Source organism: Pseudorca crassidens, chromosome 17 (assembly GCF_039906515.1).
Source record: "Pseudorca crassidens isolate mPseCra1 chromosome 17, mPseCra1.hap1, whole genome shotgun sequence".
Lineage (NCBI taxonomy): Eukaryota > Metazoa > Chordata > Mammalia > Artiodactyla > Delphinidae > Pseudorca > Pseudorca crassidens.
Genome location: NC_090312.1, coordinates 12,960,437 through 12,974,768, shown reverse-complemented (window position 1 = coordinate 12,974,768; position 14,332 = coordinate 12,960,437). Strand labels below are relative to the sequence as shown.

Below are 14,332 nucleotides of genomic sequence, written 5' to 3'. Positions count from 1 at the left end.
TTTGGGGGGCAGTGGGCATCCTCTCCAAGCAAATGCGAGCCCATCCTCTTGGCACTGGTGGGTGTGCACGAAGTTCTTGGCCGCAAGGTTACAACTGCAGGTGAATTGAATAACTGACTAGTCCAGCAGTGAAGTCACTCTTTCTTGTACTCATGCCTGATTTCCAGCAATCTCTCTGCAGTTCCTCCTGCCAGAGCCCTGCTCTGTGCTTCTGGAAAGGCAGTGGAGTTTCTCAGCCCCAGCTGCATACCGTAGTCACCTGGGAGCTTGCAAAGAGCACTGGGATCTGATCCCTTCTCCCGGCCCCCTAGGCTAGGGTTAATTGATCTAGGGAGGGATCCGGGCATCAGTGTTTGTAAAAATCTCTTTGGATGGTTAAGAATCACCAAATTGGTGTTGGTGTGGGTAGATTTGTGCAAGCAGGTTATTGTGATGAGGTGTGAAGGCCGTGGTCTGCTTGGTTCCCAGGGTCCGTCTAGTTCTGTGCTGGTTGCTTTTTTGCTCTGCAGAAGTGATTTCATTTCTCCTTCCCTCTAACTCTCCTGGTTAGAGGTCACGCCCTGGCAGGACACCATGTAAAGTCGTACCGTGTAAAGTCACACCGTAACTGTTGTTGTTACTAGCTCTGTGACCTTGGGAAAGCAGCTTCCCTTCTCTGTAACATGAGAATAATACTGCCGATTTCCTCATGAGGCTGCTGTGAGCGTTACCTCTGTGGACCACACCCAGTGAATAGCTCGGGCTGTATAAGGATGGGCTGTGATTATCATTTCAGTAGCTACATGTTATGTGTGTTTATATGGTATTGTTCATGTTTCCTTCATGGCAGAGTTAGCTGCTTCTTCCCATGTGTAAGAATATCACCACTGTGGATACGAACATACATACGTACGTACATACATGATAGATAGATAGATGGCTAGGGATCTATATCTATACGTCTACTATGGAATTACGACGTGTCTTTGTGTCTCTAACTTGGTCTATCCATTCCGAAAATGTTTATTGAGCGCTGCTGGGTGCTGGGGAATGGACAAGAGAGAAGCAGTCTCTGCTCCTTGGGGAGTTTTGTCTTTGAAGGGGGAAGATGATGATCAAGAGGTTATAATAATGTGCAGCGGTTGCTATGTTGAGGCAGGTCCCGGAAGCTGTGGAATAGGTAACAAATGGTCCTAATTTATGCCTAGTCATTGTGGGGAGACCCCCCCTACCAGCACTGACTCCTTCTCCTGCCTTATTTCTTTACATGCCTGATGTTCTTGGATTTACTGGAATTACCTATGCACCCTCCATATTAATCTAGAATCGTTGCATTGGGCTTAGGAAATGTGTTTTTGTTCGTTTTGGTATTCCCAGTGTGCTTCCATCATTCATTCATTTGTCTCAGTTCAATCCAAGCAACACCTTTTGAAAATCTGTGTTATTCGCTGGGGTCACACAGATGAAAAGACCTGTACAGAAACCCTCACAATATTCTGGGAAAGACAGACGTATAAGTGCACGTAGGTTTGGACCATCATGGCTGCTGTGATCGCTGTTGTTCCGGTGAAGAATGGGGACCCAAGGGGTGGTGGCCCCTGGAAAATATGTGGACCCGAGACAAACATGTCTGTGTCTCTCATTAAGCCCTGGGTTTTCAAGCTGAGGAACTGTCTCCACTGGGTTTAGGTCACGGCCCGACACACAGTAAGTGCGCATTGAATGCACGGAGAGTTGCTGGACAGACTAAATACCTTTCCTCTGGGAGTTTGTCCTCATCTCTGAACAGAAGGTCAGCTAATATTGTGAAACTCTCGATCAGTGTTCACACTTTAGAGCCCTGTGATGGAGGCTGAAAGGATCCTTCCTCACCGGAGTGGCCGAGAAGGTCATTGTTTTGCAAAGTCCTCAGATTCTCATCATTGCTGGCAGCTGACTAATTATGAGCAGGGAAGTGAGGGCCTTGAAATGCCCCTGTCTGCACATTTGGCCACATTGTCAAATCCAGTCCTCATTTCTGATAACTTCTTTGGCTTCTGTGAAGCCACCTGGCCATGCCTGGCCGTGGGCGGTGCTCATAATTAGCCCGACAGCCAGGACAGGCCCGGGGTTAGGGGGTGGGGACCCAGGAGGTGGAGAAGATGGGCTTTTTTAGCCCATTTCAAAGTAATGAAAAGACTTTGAGAACGGTTGGTGATGTCTGCTACCACAATCGCTTTCTCTGTTTCCACTGAAAATGAAATTCTGGATGGACTGAACCTGACTAAGAAAAGGGAAGGTGGACAGGAAAGCTGATGACAAATGCGACTGGGTTATTTCTAGAGTGCTTTGTACTTTTTAGAATGTTTCCCCCTGAGCCCTTTTTCATTCGAACTCTCAGAACACTTAAAGAGCTCTTAGCGGGACTTCCCTGGCGGTCCAGTGGTTAAGACTTCGCCTTCCATTGCAGGGGGTGTGGGTTCGATCCCTGGTCGGGGGGGCTAAGATCCCACATGCCTCGTGGCCAAACAACCAAAACGTAAAACAGAAGCAATATTGTAACAGATTCAATAAAGCCTTTAAAAATGGGCCACATTAAAAAAAAAAAAAAAAAGCGCTCTTAGCATGTCAGCAGCTGGGTGTTATGGAAAGAGCACTGCCTTTAGAAACTTTCCAAGGAACTCGTGGGAATCTACAACTTTCCAGCCATGTAACCTCGTCAAGTTCAGTCTACCACTTTGAGCCTCAGTTTCCTCATTCAAGAAGGAAAAAAGAAAAGGTGGCAGCGTTTCGTTTGAGTAACTCTGCTTATAAACCTCAACATCCTAGAGGCTCAGCACGAAAGACGCCTATTTCCGACTCACATGACAGCCCAGGGAGGACGTTCCTGGCCAGTGGGTGGTGTTTCTTCATGCACTGATCGGAAGACTCAGGCCTCTTCCATGTTGCTGGTCTCCCACTCGTCAAGGACTTTGATGCCCATCGAGCCGGCAGAGGGGGGAAGGGAAGGTAGAGATGCGTATACACCTTGTCCTGAAAGTGGCATACAGTCACTCCGCTGCAAGAATCTCCTTGGTGGACCGCAGCTGGGAATGGGCAACAGGAGACTCTTTTGTTTTGTTTTGTTTTGTTGCCTCTCTGGGAATGTTGGTGAAGGACCGTGAAATGCCGAGACATTGGGGCTACAGATAAATTTTAGCAAGTGGGTGAGTTCACAAGCACAGAATCTGCAAGTAGTGAGGATTGACTGAATAGATGATAATCAAGTGTGAGACGCGGAACCCCAGTGAGCTGCAATTCTGGGGAGGGTTGTGGCAGAGATTTCCAGAGCAGGGGATATCTTAGGCCAGGGTCGGAAGACTTTCTGTGCAAAGGGCCTGGGAGTAAATATCTTAGGATTTGCAGGCCACACAAACTCTGGGGCACCTAAACTCTGCCACTGTGGCACAAAAGCAGCTGTGGACAACACAGAACAAATGGGCACGGCTGCGCTCCAGTAAACCTTTATTTTTGCAGACTGAAATGAATTTCACATAATTTTCGCGTCGCGAAATGCTCTTCTTCTACTGATTTTTTTCCCCCAGTCATTTAAAAATGTAAGAACCGTTCTTAGCTTGCGGCTTGAACAAAAGCAGATGGTAGCCAGGTTTGGCCTGAAGGCCAAAGTTTGCCAGCGCCCGCCTCAGACACTGCTAGATAGGGATACTTACTGATTATGAAAAACAAGGAAATAATTCAGAACCGGACAAAGCATGAAGTTTAAAAATTCACCTAAGATCCCAAGACCCAGGGATTTCCACAAACGACGCACGTGGCCGACCAGGACCATCCCTGTGGTCCTGTAATTAATTTATCCCTGGAGGATATGTGGTGGGTATCTTTCTGTGTTAGTAGGGCTAGATCTCCGTCATAAGGATGATAGCTAACTGTCATCTTCCGTAGCTGGATCATGATTTATGTGAACTCGTCCTTTGCTGGTGTCTTTTAGATTGTTTTTTAGTTTGCCGTTACAAAGGGTACGGCATGAATTCTCATACACACCACACAGCTAGGGTTGTGGGGGAGGCATAGATGAGTCACACCGTATTCTGCCCTCAGGACGCTTAGAATTCAACAAGGCACACGGGCGACACGGAGTAGTTATCCTGCACAGACAGTGGTGGTTTCCCGAATCAGAGCTCCCGTGCTATGGAGGTTGGAAATGCAAAGGGTCCTGGTCCAGGTGAGGACACCAGGCCCCTGCCTTTCCTGGGTCAGCAGCTGGCATCTTCTTGGGTTCCAGAACCTTGTAGAGTATCAGAAAGGGGACCTCAGAGGTCATCACCCCATGCACCTACAGATGGAAAAACAGAGACTCAGAGCGGTTGAAGGACTCACAGAGGGTGAGTGCAAACCCAGCTGGCCTCAAATCCAGGAGTCCAAGTGAGTTACGGCCTCTTGATCCTGTATCAAGCTCCCTGAGTGCTGATTTTCCAAACATTGTGTATGGGCATCCCCTGGGCCATGTCAGTGTGTTCCAGGGCAGTGGTGACGCCAGGGCAGGTGTTGCTGGGTAGGTTCACGACACCCCAGAACTCCTGCTGTCTAGTTCATGATACAGTGCGAATTGTGTTAGCTGCCTCCTTCATTTTTTCATCATGCGTCGATAGAACCCGGGTACCAACTCTCTCATTTACATTGGCAGTCATCCTCAGCTGGTCACCTGTCCCCTGCCACACAGAAGCTCGCTCTCTGGTGCTCTCGTTTCCCAGTGTCGGGGACGACATGGCACGTGACGAGCTGCAGGTATCCTGGGGGTTGGTATTAGTCAAAAACTGGTAGATTTGTTTCAGGGTAACTTTTCAGAATCCTGTTTTCTCGTGCACAGAGATCTTGGCTGTAGTGGTATTTATAACAGTGAAAAATCAGAAAAAGAGCTTCGGGGTCATGGCATATGAGTGTCTGAGGGAGCTGGTGCACGTGCAGATAATTCATTATTGGGCCATTTAAACATGGCGATGATGGTTAATAATGGCTACGTTATGGAGAAGGACAGGATGCATGTTGTTCGCATGCATGATGATACGATAAGGAAAGACAAAGATGCTGCGGAAGGTCAGATAAAATCGCCCACAGTCAGCAGTCATGTCATGATCAGGTGCCGTGTGCCAGGCCCCCAGGCTGCGGGGTGCGGGTCAGCGGAGGCTCTCCAGGAAATGGACAGCCGTCTGCCTGTGCCTTGGTTTCCCCTGTTAGGTTCCTGGAAGCCCCTGGCAGTCCGGCTCTGAGCTGATCCCACATCATGGCTGCGTGTCATGGTGTGTCCACCACTGCATGTGATGGCACTCTGTGTTGTTCATTGCATTGAGAAGTCACAGAGGAAGAGAGTCCTGGAGAAACGCCAGGGGAAAGATCCCCCTGAAACGTTCCAGGTGGAAAACTCTGTGGTCCACGAGGCGACAGCCGCGAAATCGGGGTAAACTAGGGAGTGCCTGCTCGGGGGAGCCTCAGTTAGTCTATGACTGGGTCTCCATCCAGCCTCCTGAACAGGGGCCCACCTTCTTACATCTAAGGTCCATGGGGTATGATGAGTGTGTTACTGAGAGCGTGATAAATGAGAAAGCTTCACATCCGCTGGGCTGGTGGTGAGGGTTGCTCTCTGCAGTTCAGGGACCTCCCTGCTGCCTTAAAATCCTCTAGATCTGACAGCACAAGGGGAAGGGCTGGCCAGGGAGCAGAGCTGGCGGGCCCTGGAGAAGCTCTTCTTGTTCCTTGATTATCTGCGTATGATTCATAATGATTGTAGCAGATGAGGCCTGAGGTCCGTGGCTCAGACTGTAGCTGGTCAAGGCTTTTCCCAGGGAGGCGTGCTCAGCCTCCCCCGAGGGCCTGGGGAGGACCTCAGCCATCTGGCTGGCCTGGGCTGCCCGGTTCCCAGCATGCGGTCAGCGAGGAGCAGCCCGTCATCGCTGGGCGGTGGTTCCCGTCTGCCTACGAACGTCAGAGCCCACAGTGCCTGGACCAGCTGGAAGCAGGTGCAGTGTTCAGGATGCTGAGGCCACAGCCCAGGCAGAGAGCCTCGAAAAAGGGGGTTGTAGCAGGCTGCGGGTTGTCTTATGTTCTTTATTTTAATATCTGGAACATAATGAAAAAAATTAAAAATCGCTTTAATCGCACCCCTTTTTACAATTAATAATATAAGGAAGGGAAAGTAACCAACACCACCTTGAAACCCATCGCGCCTCTTCCTGAGATGATCCCTGTTACTAGTTTGGTAATTTATGCAAACCCAGTGGTGCACTGTTCAACCTTTCAGGAAGGAATAAAAACCCTGAATTGTAGGTTTGTCGATATCTGTGGTAAAATCCCACCACGGCCGACTTCAGGCTACCAAAGGTTTAAAACCATTTTGAACATTTAACCATTGGCTTCCACAAGGCCCCGCATACTCACGAGTGATCACTTTCTTTTTTCTTTTGGGAAATTGGAAACCTGTCGTGCACGCTGATGTGCATATCATTTACATTTCCTGTGTCGCAGACCTCTGCCCCTACCAGCACGTGCAGACTCACTTCTCTCCTTTCCCTTGCGTAGTAGTGGGGTTTCCCTGGAGGTACACTGTGTTACTTCTGGAAGGTTCTTGGAAGGGCAGAATCACCCCACCAGGAGGGAGGAGAGTAACAACAGCTCTTAGCGTGCAGGGGGGCTGGCTCTTGCGATACTGTCCACATCTCAGACCTGGGGTGTTTCCTTGGAGTTTACTCTAGCTTCTGGCCTCTTCTAAACACGTTATTCTCATAATCCGTAGGCTAATCAAATCTGGGAGTGACACTTCCCTTCACTCCTGTTCATCTGTATATTCCACTAGGTAATCTCATTTTTCTTCCGGGAAGCCTTTCCTGATATTCCGTTTCTGGGTCTCCAAGGTGGCAAAGTGCCTCTTCTCCAGGATTCCCTAGAACCCGGAGTTACTGCCTGTGATCGTGCTGACCACACCTTATTATTTATTGTGTGTGACGTTTACCAGTTTCCTATCGAGAAGCAGAGAAGCCCTGGTAGACAGGAGATGTCCACATCCTAACCCCTGGTGTTATGCCTGTGAGCGTGTTACTTCACATGGCACAAGGGACTTTTCAGACGTAATTAAGGTTAGTAATCAGTGGGCTGATACAGGGGGATTATCCTGGCTTGTGCCGAGAACCTTCTCTGAATGGGATGAGAGAGATACCTCCAAAGAAGAGTCAGAGAGATTCCAAGTGTGACAAAGATTTGGTGGGCTTCTGCTGGCTTAAAAGTGGGGACCCATGTGCAAAGAGGGAGGCCTCTAGTTGCTAGGGGTGGCCCCCGGCTGGCTGCCAGCAAAGAAACAGGGCCTCAGTCCTACAACCACAGGGAACTGAATTTGACCCCCCATTTTTTTTTTAATTTATTGAAGTGTAGTTGACTTACAGTAAAATATTGGTTTCAACTAATATTAGTTTCACTATGTATAACATAGTGATTCAATATTTTTATAGATTATACTCCATATAAAGTTATTATGAAATAGTGGCTATAGTCCCTGTGCTGTACATCACATCCTCTGTTTTATTTTATTTTATTTTTTTAGTAGATCTTCATTGGAGTATAATTGCTTCACGATACTGTGTTAGTTTCTGTTGCACAACAAAGTGAATCAGCCGTATGCATACACGAGTCCCCATATCCCCTCCCTCTTGAGCCTCCCTCCCATCTTCCCTATCCCACCCCTCTAGGTCATCGCAAAGCACCGAGCCGACCTCCCTGTGCTACCTCTTAATCCCCTTCCCCCATCTTGCCCTGCTCTCCACTCCTTTCCTCATTGGTAAACAGTAGTTTGTTCTCTGTGTCTGTGGTGAGTCTGTTTCTGTTTTGTTATATTCATTCGTTTTATTTTTTTGATTCCACATTTAAGTAAAAACATAGTACTTGACTTTCTCTTTCTGACTTATTTCACTAAGCATAATACCCTCCGGGTTCATCCATGTTGTCGCAAATGGCAAAAATTTCATTCTTTTTTACGGCTGAGTAATATTCCAGTGTGTGTGTGTGTGTGTGTGTGTGTGTGTGTGTGTGTGTGTGTACCACATCTTTATCCATTCATCTGTTGATAGACACTTAACGTTGCCTCCAAATCTTGTTTTAAACTGCCTAGTTTGTGGTGATTCGTTAAGGCAGCTGTAGAAAACTGACGCAGAGTCATAGTGGCTGGGAACACAAGTTCTAGGCCCCTCTTTTCTGACTTCCAGGATGTTTGCTTCTCTTCAGGAAGCCCGTAAACCCTCGTGTCTCCCTGGCGCCGTACCCCAGCCCAGCTGCTGGCTCTCCTGAATGAGGTGATGCCACCGTCTTCCAGACAGTTCATCTCTCCCGCCATCCAGTCACCGCTCAGTGGATTTTCCCGTCACAGCCCGGGGGTCAGCTCCCGATGTCAGGCCCGCTGCGATGCTGCAGCAGCTTCCCAATTCCAGGCCCGGCCTCTCCCCAGCGACCTTCTACACTGCCGCCAGCCGCATCTTCCTGAAGCCTGGCGTGGCTTGCATTCCTCCCTCCCCGGTGAAGGCATCCGTGGTTTCCTGTTCCTGCTGACCCCGAGGCCTAGGATTCATAGTCCTTCGTCAGGACGGAAGCGTGTCTCTGCAGCCTGGCCTCCCAGGTCTCCCTCTGTGCATCTGCATCCTGCTGTTGTCCCCCGGCAAGCCCAAGCTTTCCCAGCCCCACGTCTCACAGGTCTACAAGCCCTGTAGGGCCCTGCGCCCGTGCCATCTCAGCACTGCCCCCCTCACAGGATCCCCAGAGGCACCGCCACTTAGAGGCGTGAGGCACCAGGCTCATCTCCCCCTCGGATGGTACGTGCCTTAGAAGGACCTTTCTCCCCTGTCCTCCCCCAGCACCCAGTGCGGTGCTGGAGACATAATGACATCACCCTTGCTCTCTACCTGGTCAAGGGGGTCCAGAATGAAGGGGAAAAGCAACGGAGCACTGAGTGCCGTCCCCACTATGAGGCATATTCCCTGCAATTGCTCATTAAAATACCCCTTAAATGAGTATTGCGTGGATTCGTTTTGTACTGTCTTCAGATGGATGCCTCTAAGATCTTGAGACGTGAAGTATTTTTAGCTCGCTCCTCCAGCAACAGCTGTTCTGTTTGTAGGGGAGGCTTACACTGAATTCAAAGATGGCCCAAACATTAACGAATAATATTTTACTGAGTGACATAGTATGACTGTCACCAATTTTATAATAATCGCTAACACATACTGACCACGTATTGATCATCATTAATCCTTAGGTCATTGAATCTTTACAGTAATGCACTGAGGTTGGGACTATTAGTATCTACATTTTATGGATGAGGAAACTAGGGCACAGAGAGGTTAAGTGATTTACCCAAGGTCACACAGTTAGTTAGGAGTAGAGCCCATTTTCCCGCCTAGGTGGTTTGGTTCTGGAACTTTGTAGCATCATGCCCCCTAAGCTGTACCACCTCCCTCTGCAGTCACCGTTTTGTCCCACTCATCAGAGGGAGAACAATTCTTTGTCCCTGGGTGAACATCATTAACATTGTTGCTGTAGTTCATTGTTTGTTGCTTTTTTTGTGTGTGTGTGGTACGCGGGCCTCTCACTGCTGTGGCCTCTCCCGTTGTGGAGCACAGGCTCTGGATGCGCAGGCTCAGCAGCCATGGCTCACTGGCTCAGCCGCTCCGTGGCATGTGGGATCTTCCCGGACCGGGGCACGAACCCGCGTCCCCTGCATCGGCAGGCGGACTCTCAACCACTGCGCCGCCAGGGAAGCCCTGTTGCTATTTTTAAAACTTCACAGGGATGTGAGGCTGGTGGGTCTGGCAGAGATGATTGCCGTTTCATAGATGTGTCCCAAGTGAAATGACCAAGTCCAAGGTTGCAATCCCACCGAACCCCACTGGGGACAAAGGACTTATGCCCCGGGACTCCTCATCCCGAGGCTGGAATCTCTTCTTCCACAGAGAGGACCCCTGACCAGGCCCTGCCCCACCCCACTGTGAATGTTGCTATTCCCACACCAGGGCAGATAGTAGCGGCCACGTGAAGTATTTGCAGCAGCCTGAGTCGGAAACGATGGATGATGTTTTCTTTAGCGTTTCCTTCTGGGTCTGTGGATTTTCCATGTGAGTTCTTATCCTCTGTTGGGACAAGGGGGCCCATTTTCTTTCTTTCTTCTCTTTTTTCCCCAAGCTGAGGAAACATGGAGTAGGGAGGGGAAATATCTTCCCATATTCCATCCTAGGGAAGCTTGCCAAAGAGTCTGTCCTGTCGGCTGCTGGCTGGAAGCCCGTCCGTATCCTCAGAAGCTTCGTCCGCAGCAAGCGCTCCTCGGAGCCACAGCCGGCACCCGGCCCTAGGGGCCTCTGCCGTGGCCCTGGGCACTGACCGCTGCAGGGAGACGGACCCTGCCTTGGAATGTGCCTTCCAGAACATAGCATCTTCTTGGCTCCAAAATGCCCCCTCTGCTGGGAAGCAGCAGATTTCCCATTCCCAGTCCTACCCCACCCCCTTCATACTTTTAATAACTACACAGGAAGTTCCTTTTCCTCCAGTAAAGATGGTCATCATGTCTTTCAGCTTACGTCTCGACGTTTTCTTCAAATCCCCAAGAGTCTTGACGTGGGAGCATGATTCACATTTTAGAGGAGGCAAGAGCTCTGGCTCTAGATTAGATGAGACTAAAGTTCAGATACAGGGCTGGGCCTTGGACTGGCTGTGTGGCCCTGGGCAAGTTGCTTAACCTCTCTGAGGCTCCTTCAGTTCCATGTTTGCAAAAGGGAGCTTTTGGTCCTAGCATGAGGAAGGCATGTTCCTCGCCTGGGTGCACACGGTAGGCCCAGGGGTAACCGCTGCTCTCATGGGGCCCCCTCTTTGGATGGTGACTCCACAGAAAGGGTGGAGGAAGCCAGCATGAAGAGGTGGGCAGAAAATGACAGGTAATACGATGCAGCCGTTTCCCATTGAAAAGGTGTCGGAGAAAGTAGTTCATGACCTCAGCAGTTTTGCTCTAAGATGCTGCGGCTGTAAGGCACGTTCGAGAACTTTATTCTCTTCTCTTCCTTAAGCGCGCTAGAGGACAGGCTCAAGTTTCTGGTGGCAGACAGCACCGCCAGGCAGAATTAATGCCTCTGCGTCTCTGCAGCCCCTGCTTGAGAACCTGGGCCCTGGGGTCAGAAATTCTGCTGACTCCGCAGCTTACTGGCTCTGGGCCTCTGGACACTTTATAACTTCTCTGTGCCTTCTTTTTCTCACCTGAAAAATGGCGCCAAAAAAATCCCCTGCCTCACAAAATTACTGTGAGGCTTAGATGTGATAACACGAGCTCAGGCTCAAAACGGTGCTTTTGCCGTGTGAAGTGAGTGCCTGCTAGCTTCCGTTATTACAGAGCTTTCCCTCTTTCTGTATACATCTGGGAGTGTGTGTGTGCACATGCATTTACTTCCGTCTGTTTCCCCCTAGAACGTGAACGCTTTGAGCTTGGAGCACATATGATCTCTGTGGGGTGTGGAGTGATTTAACAGCTGCGTTTCTTCGCCCGTCACGGGGAGAAGGGGTTCAAAATGTGAGCTGAAGGATCCCTGTGCCAGGGTCACCCGGTGGAGTTGATGAGAAATACTCTTTCCGGGGCCCCAACCCAGAACCACTGAATCAGGTGCTGGGTATCAGCTCGGATCCCTATTTGGCCTTTTCTCTCTCGTCTCAACCCAGCAGAGGCAGCAGAGCTGCAATGCAGAGGGGGTTCACTGCCACTCTCCTTATTTCCAGTAAAACCAGGACATTTTGGGGTGGGGACGGAGAAGAGGTGGATCAATGAACATGGAGCTTTGCTCGACCTTGATCCTGGATTTTTGGAGCTTGGAAATGCAGGGAAGATTGCATTCCTTTCCGTGAGACTGCTTCATTCTTAGCCACTCGCCCAAGTAGGGCTGATTCCAGCTCTTTGACTCACTGCTGTTTGCCCTCATTCTGTGTTGGGTGAGGAGAGCATTTGATGGCCAGAGCCTATGTGTGTTCTCAGCCTGAACGTCCACTCTTGGGCAAGGTAGGTACTTCACCACATCTGCTAAGGCCTTCTATACCTAAGGTGCGCCGAAGCGTTCCCTGGCCTGGCCCAGATCTCCCATCAGGTTCGCTTCATTGGTGATCCTCTCCTCTCCTCTGGGCCCGTGCTCTGGTGGCAGTGGCACAGGACTTAGCACAGTCCGAAGAGCCTGGGTTCAAATCCTGACTGGGTCACTTAGCTCAGTAACTCTCTGTAAGTAACATAAATATATACGCCCTCTCTTTTCTCTCTGTAAAATAACATGGTGAATTGATTTCCTGAATGGTCCAACTCCTCACCCATTCCCTCTGTTTCTGTCTCTGGACTCGATTATGTGACTTGTTTCGTCCAAGGAAGTGTTAACAGACACACTGCAAGGAGAGCTTTGGAAAAGTGTTTCCATTTGTCCCGTTGGACCTCTGCCATCACCACGGGAAGGGCATTTCCAGGCTGGACTTCTGGTTCCAGGAGAAGGGTGAGAGATACATAGAACATAACCAGGGTGTTCTAATCATCCTAGTTGAGACCAGCCTAGACAAGCTGACAACAGTCAACTCCCAGACCCCTCAGCGAGCCCAGCCGAGATCATCAGAGCTGCCTGCCTGACCACCCTGGCGCATGAACACCTAGTGCTTATGCCGCTGAGGTTTTGTTGTTATGCAGTAATTTTTGGTGATAGATAGACTGGGAAATCGATGATGACTATTAGGTGACTTCAGTTCTACAAGAGCAGGGGTTGCCTAGTACCACATGCATTACCTGATACATTAAATCCTTGTTGAATGATTGAATGATCTGATAGGGATAAATGAGGTAACCCCTCCGTGAACATGACAAGCGGCTGCCTGTTCCCTCTGCACAGAGCACCTCTAGTCGGCTGGGATCACTGCCATTTCCCTATTCATTCACTTGGTTTTCTGTAGTAGCAGAGGTGCCATTAGTGGATATGCATAGAGTGAAGGGGAGAGAGGGAGAGAGAGAGAAAGTGTGTGTGTGTGTGTGTGTGTGTGTGTGTGTGTGTGTGCAAATAGAGTAGCCAAGGTTCTAGTTTGAAGAAGCTAAAGGGTAAGTCTCTGCTGATCCACTGGGTCCTTCGGGCCCCAAACCCCAAGGCAAGCCTGTTATATTCCTCAGGGGGAAAGTGATTTGACACAGATATCAGTTTAAGAACGGACCGTGGATGAGCTAGAGAAATAGCAACCCCCATATTTTGGGCATTTGCTCCCCACCAGGCACTTTTTGACCTTTCTCATTTGATTCTCACTGCAAGACTGCAGAGAGGAATCACCCTTCCTATTTTAAAGATGAAGAAACTCAGCTCAGAGACATCAAATGAGTTACCGGGGGCACACAGCTAAGAAGGTAGCAGCAGGTTCTTTTACAGATGTCCGGGGCCGCCTGACAGCAGGGTGGCCTCTCTTAAACCCCATCACACTCCACAGGGACCTTAGCCAGCATCCAGGCCAAACCCTTCGTTGTCTCTAACAGGAAGTCCCACCTGGAGAAGGGGCGTGGCTTGCCCAAAGTTCTGCATTGTGACCAAGTTACCTGACACCCCTTCTAGGGCCCTCTGTGTGTCGGGTTGAGATCTCACGGGTCAGCGGGAATCATGGAAATGCCTTGATAGGTTTCCTGTGAAGGCGTTGTCAGTTTCCTGGGTTCCACATCAGCTCCTTTAAATACACAATATAGAACAGCAGAGCCGCTGTGCGTGTGCCGTTTCCACCCCACCGAGGGGAGCCGCCATCCTGGCACTGACTTGCCGGTTCTCCTGCTCAGAGACGGGGCCAGTGCCAGGGAGGTCACGGGCCTTGGCTCAGGCTAGCGCTGGCTGGGCAGGAGGTGGAGGGAGCCCAGGGCACCTGCCATCCTTGTGTGTTTGCTCAGTGGGTCGGGAGAGGGGAAGAAGGACGCTTTCCGTTGGGCCCTGGTCGTTCTGGGCCTCGGGGGCCAGCTGCTGGGGCTGGCAACCTCTCTGAAGAGCTGTCTCTTGCCCTCTCTGTATCTCCCTCTCTCAACTACCTGACAAGCAGGTAATAATCCCACCAGCACCTGATGTCACTCCGGCGAGACAACGGGAGGCCCGGGTAGCGTGCACAAAACAAACACTGGCAAGGTGCCTAGGATTTCAGCATTAGGCATCTTCAGCCCCAGAGGAAGAGAGGCCCCCCTCCGGCAGAACCCCAGGCCTCTCCAAACGGCCCACCTTGTGCCACGTCAGCCAGTGTTTGCTGGAGTTCTGGCGGGAACCCCCGGTGACACACTGCCTGCCTTGGATTAGACATTAGGAGTGATTTAAATTCACCCAGA

General features: G+C 50.2%; 1 long non-coding RNA gene across 6 annotated transcripts in view; it reads left to right on the top strand.

Annotated features, from left to right (window-relative positions):
• Window positions 1–14,332, top strand: part of LOC137209863 (uncharacterized) — a 393,448-nt gene that overhangs the window by 164,588 nt on the left and 214,528 nt on the right. The window contains exons 4-5 of one of the 6 annotated variants that reach the window (XR_010936151.1): window positions 8,205–8,804; window positions 11,440–12,022. The exons of the other annotated variants lie outside the window; for them this stretch is intronic. This is a non-coding gene — a long non-coding RNA (uncharacterized lncRNA). The remainder of the gene's footprint in view (window positions 1–8,204; window positions 8,805–11,439; window positions 12,023–14,332) is intronic. 6 annotated transcript variants of the gene reach the window in all.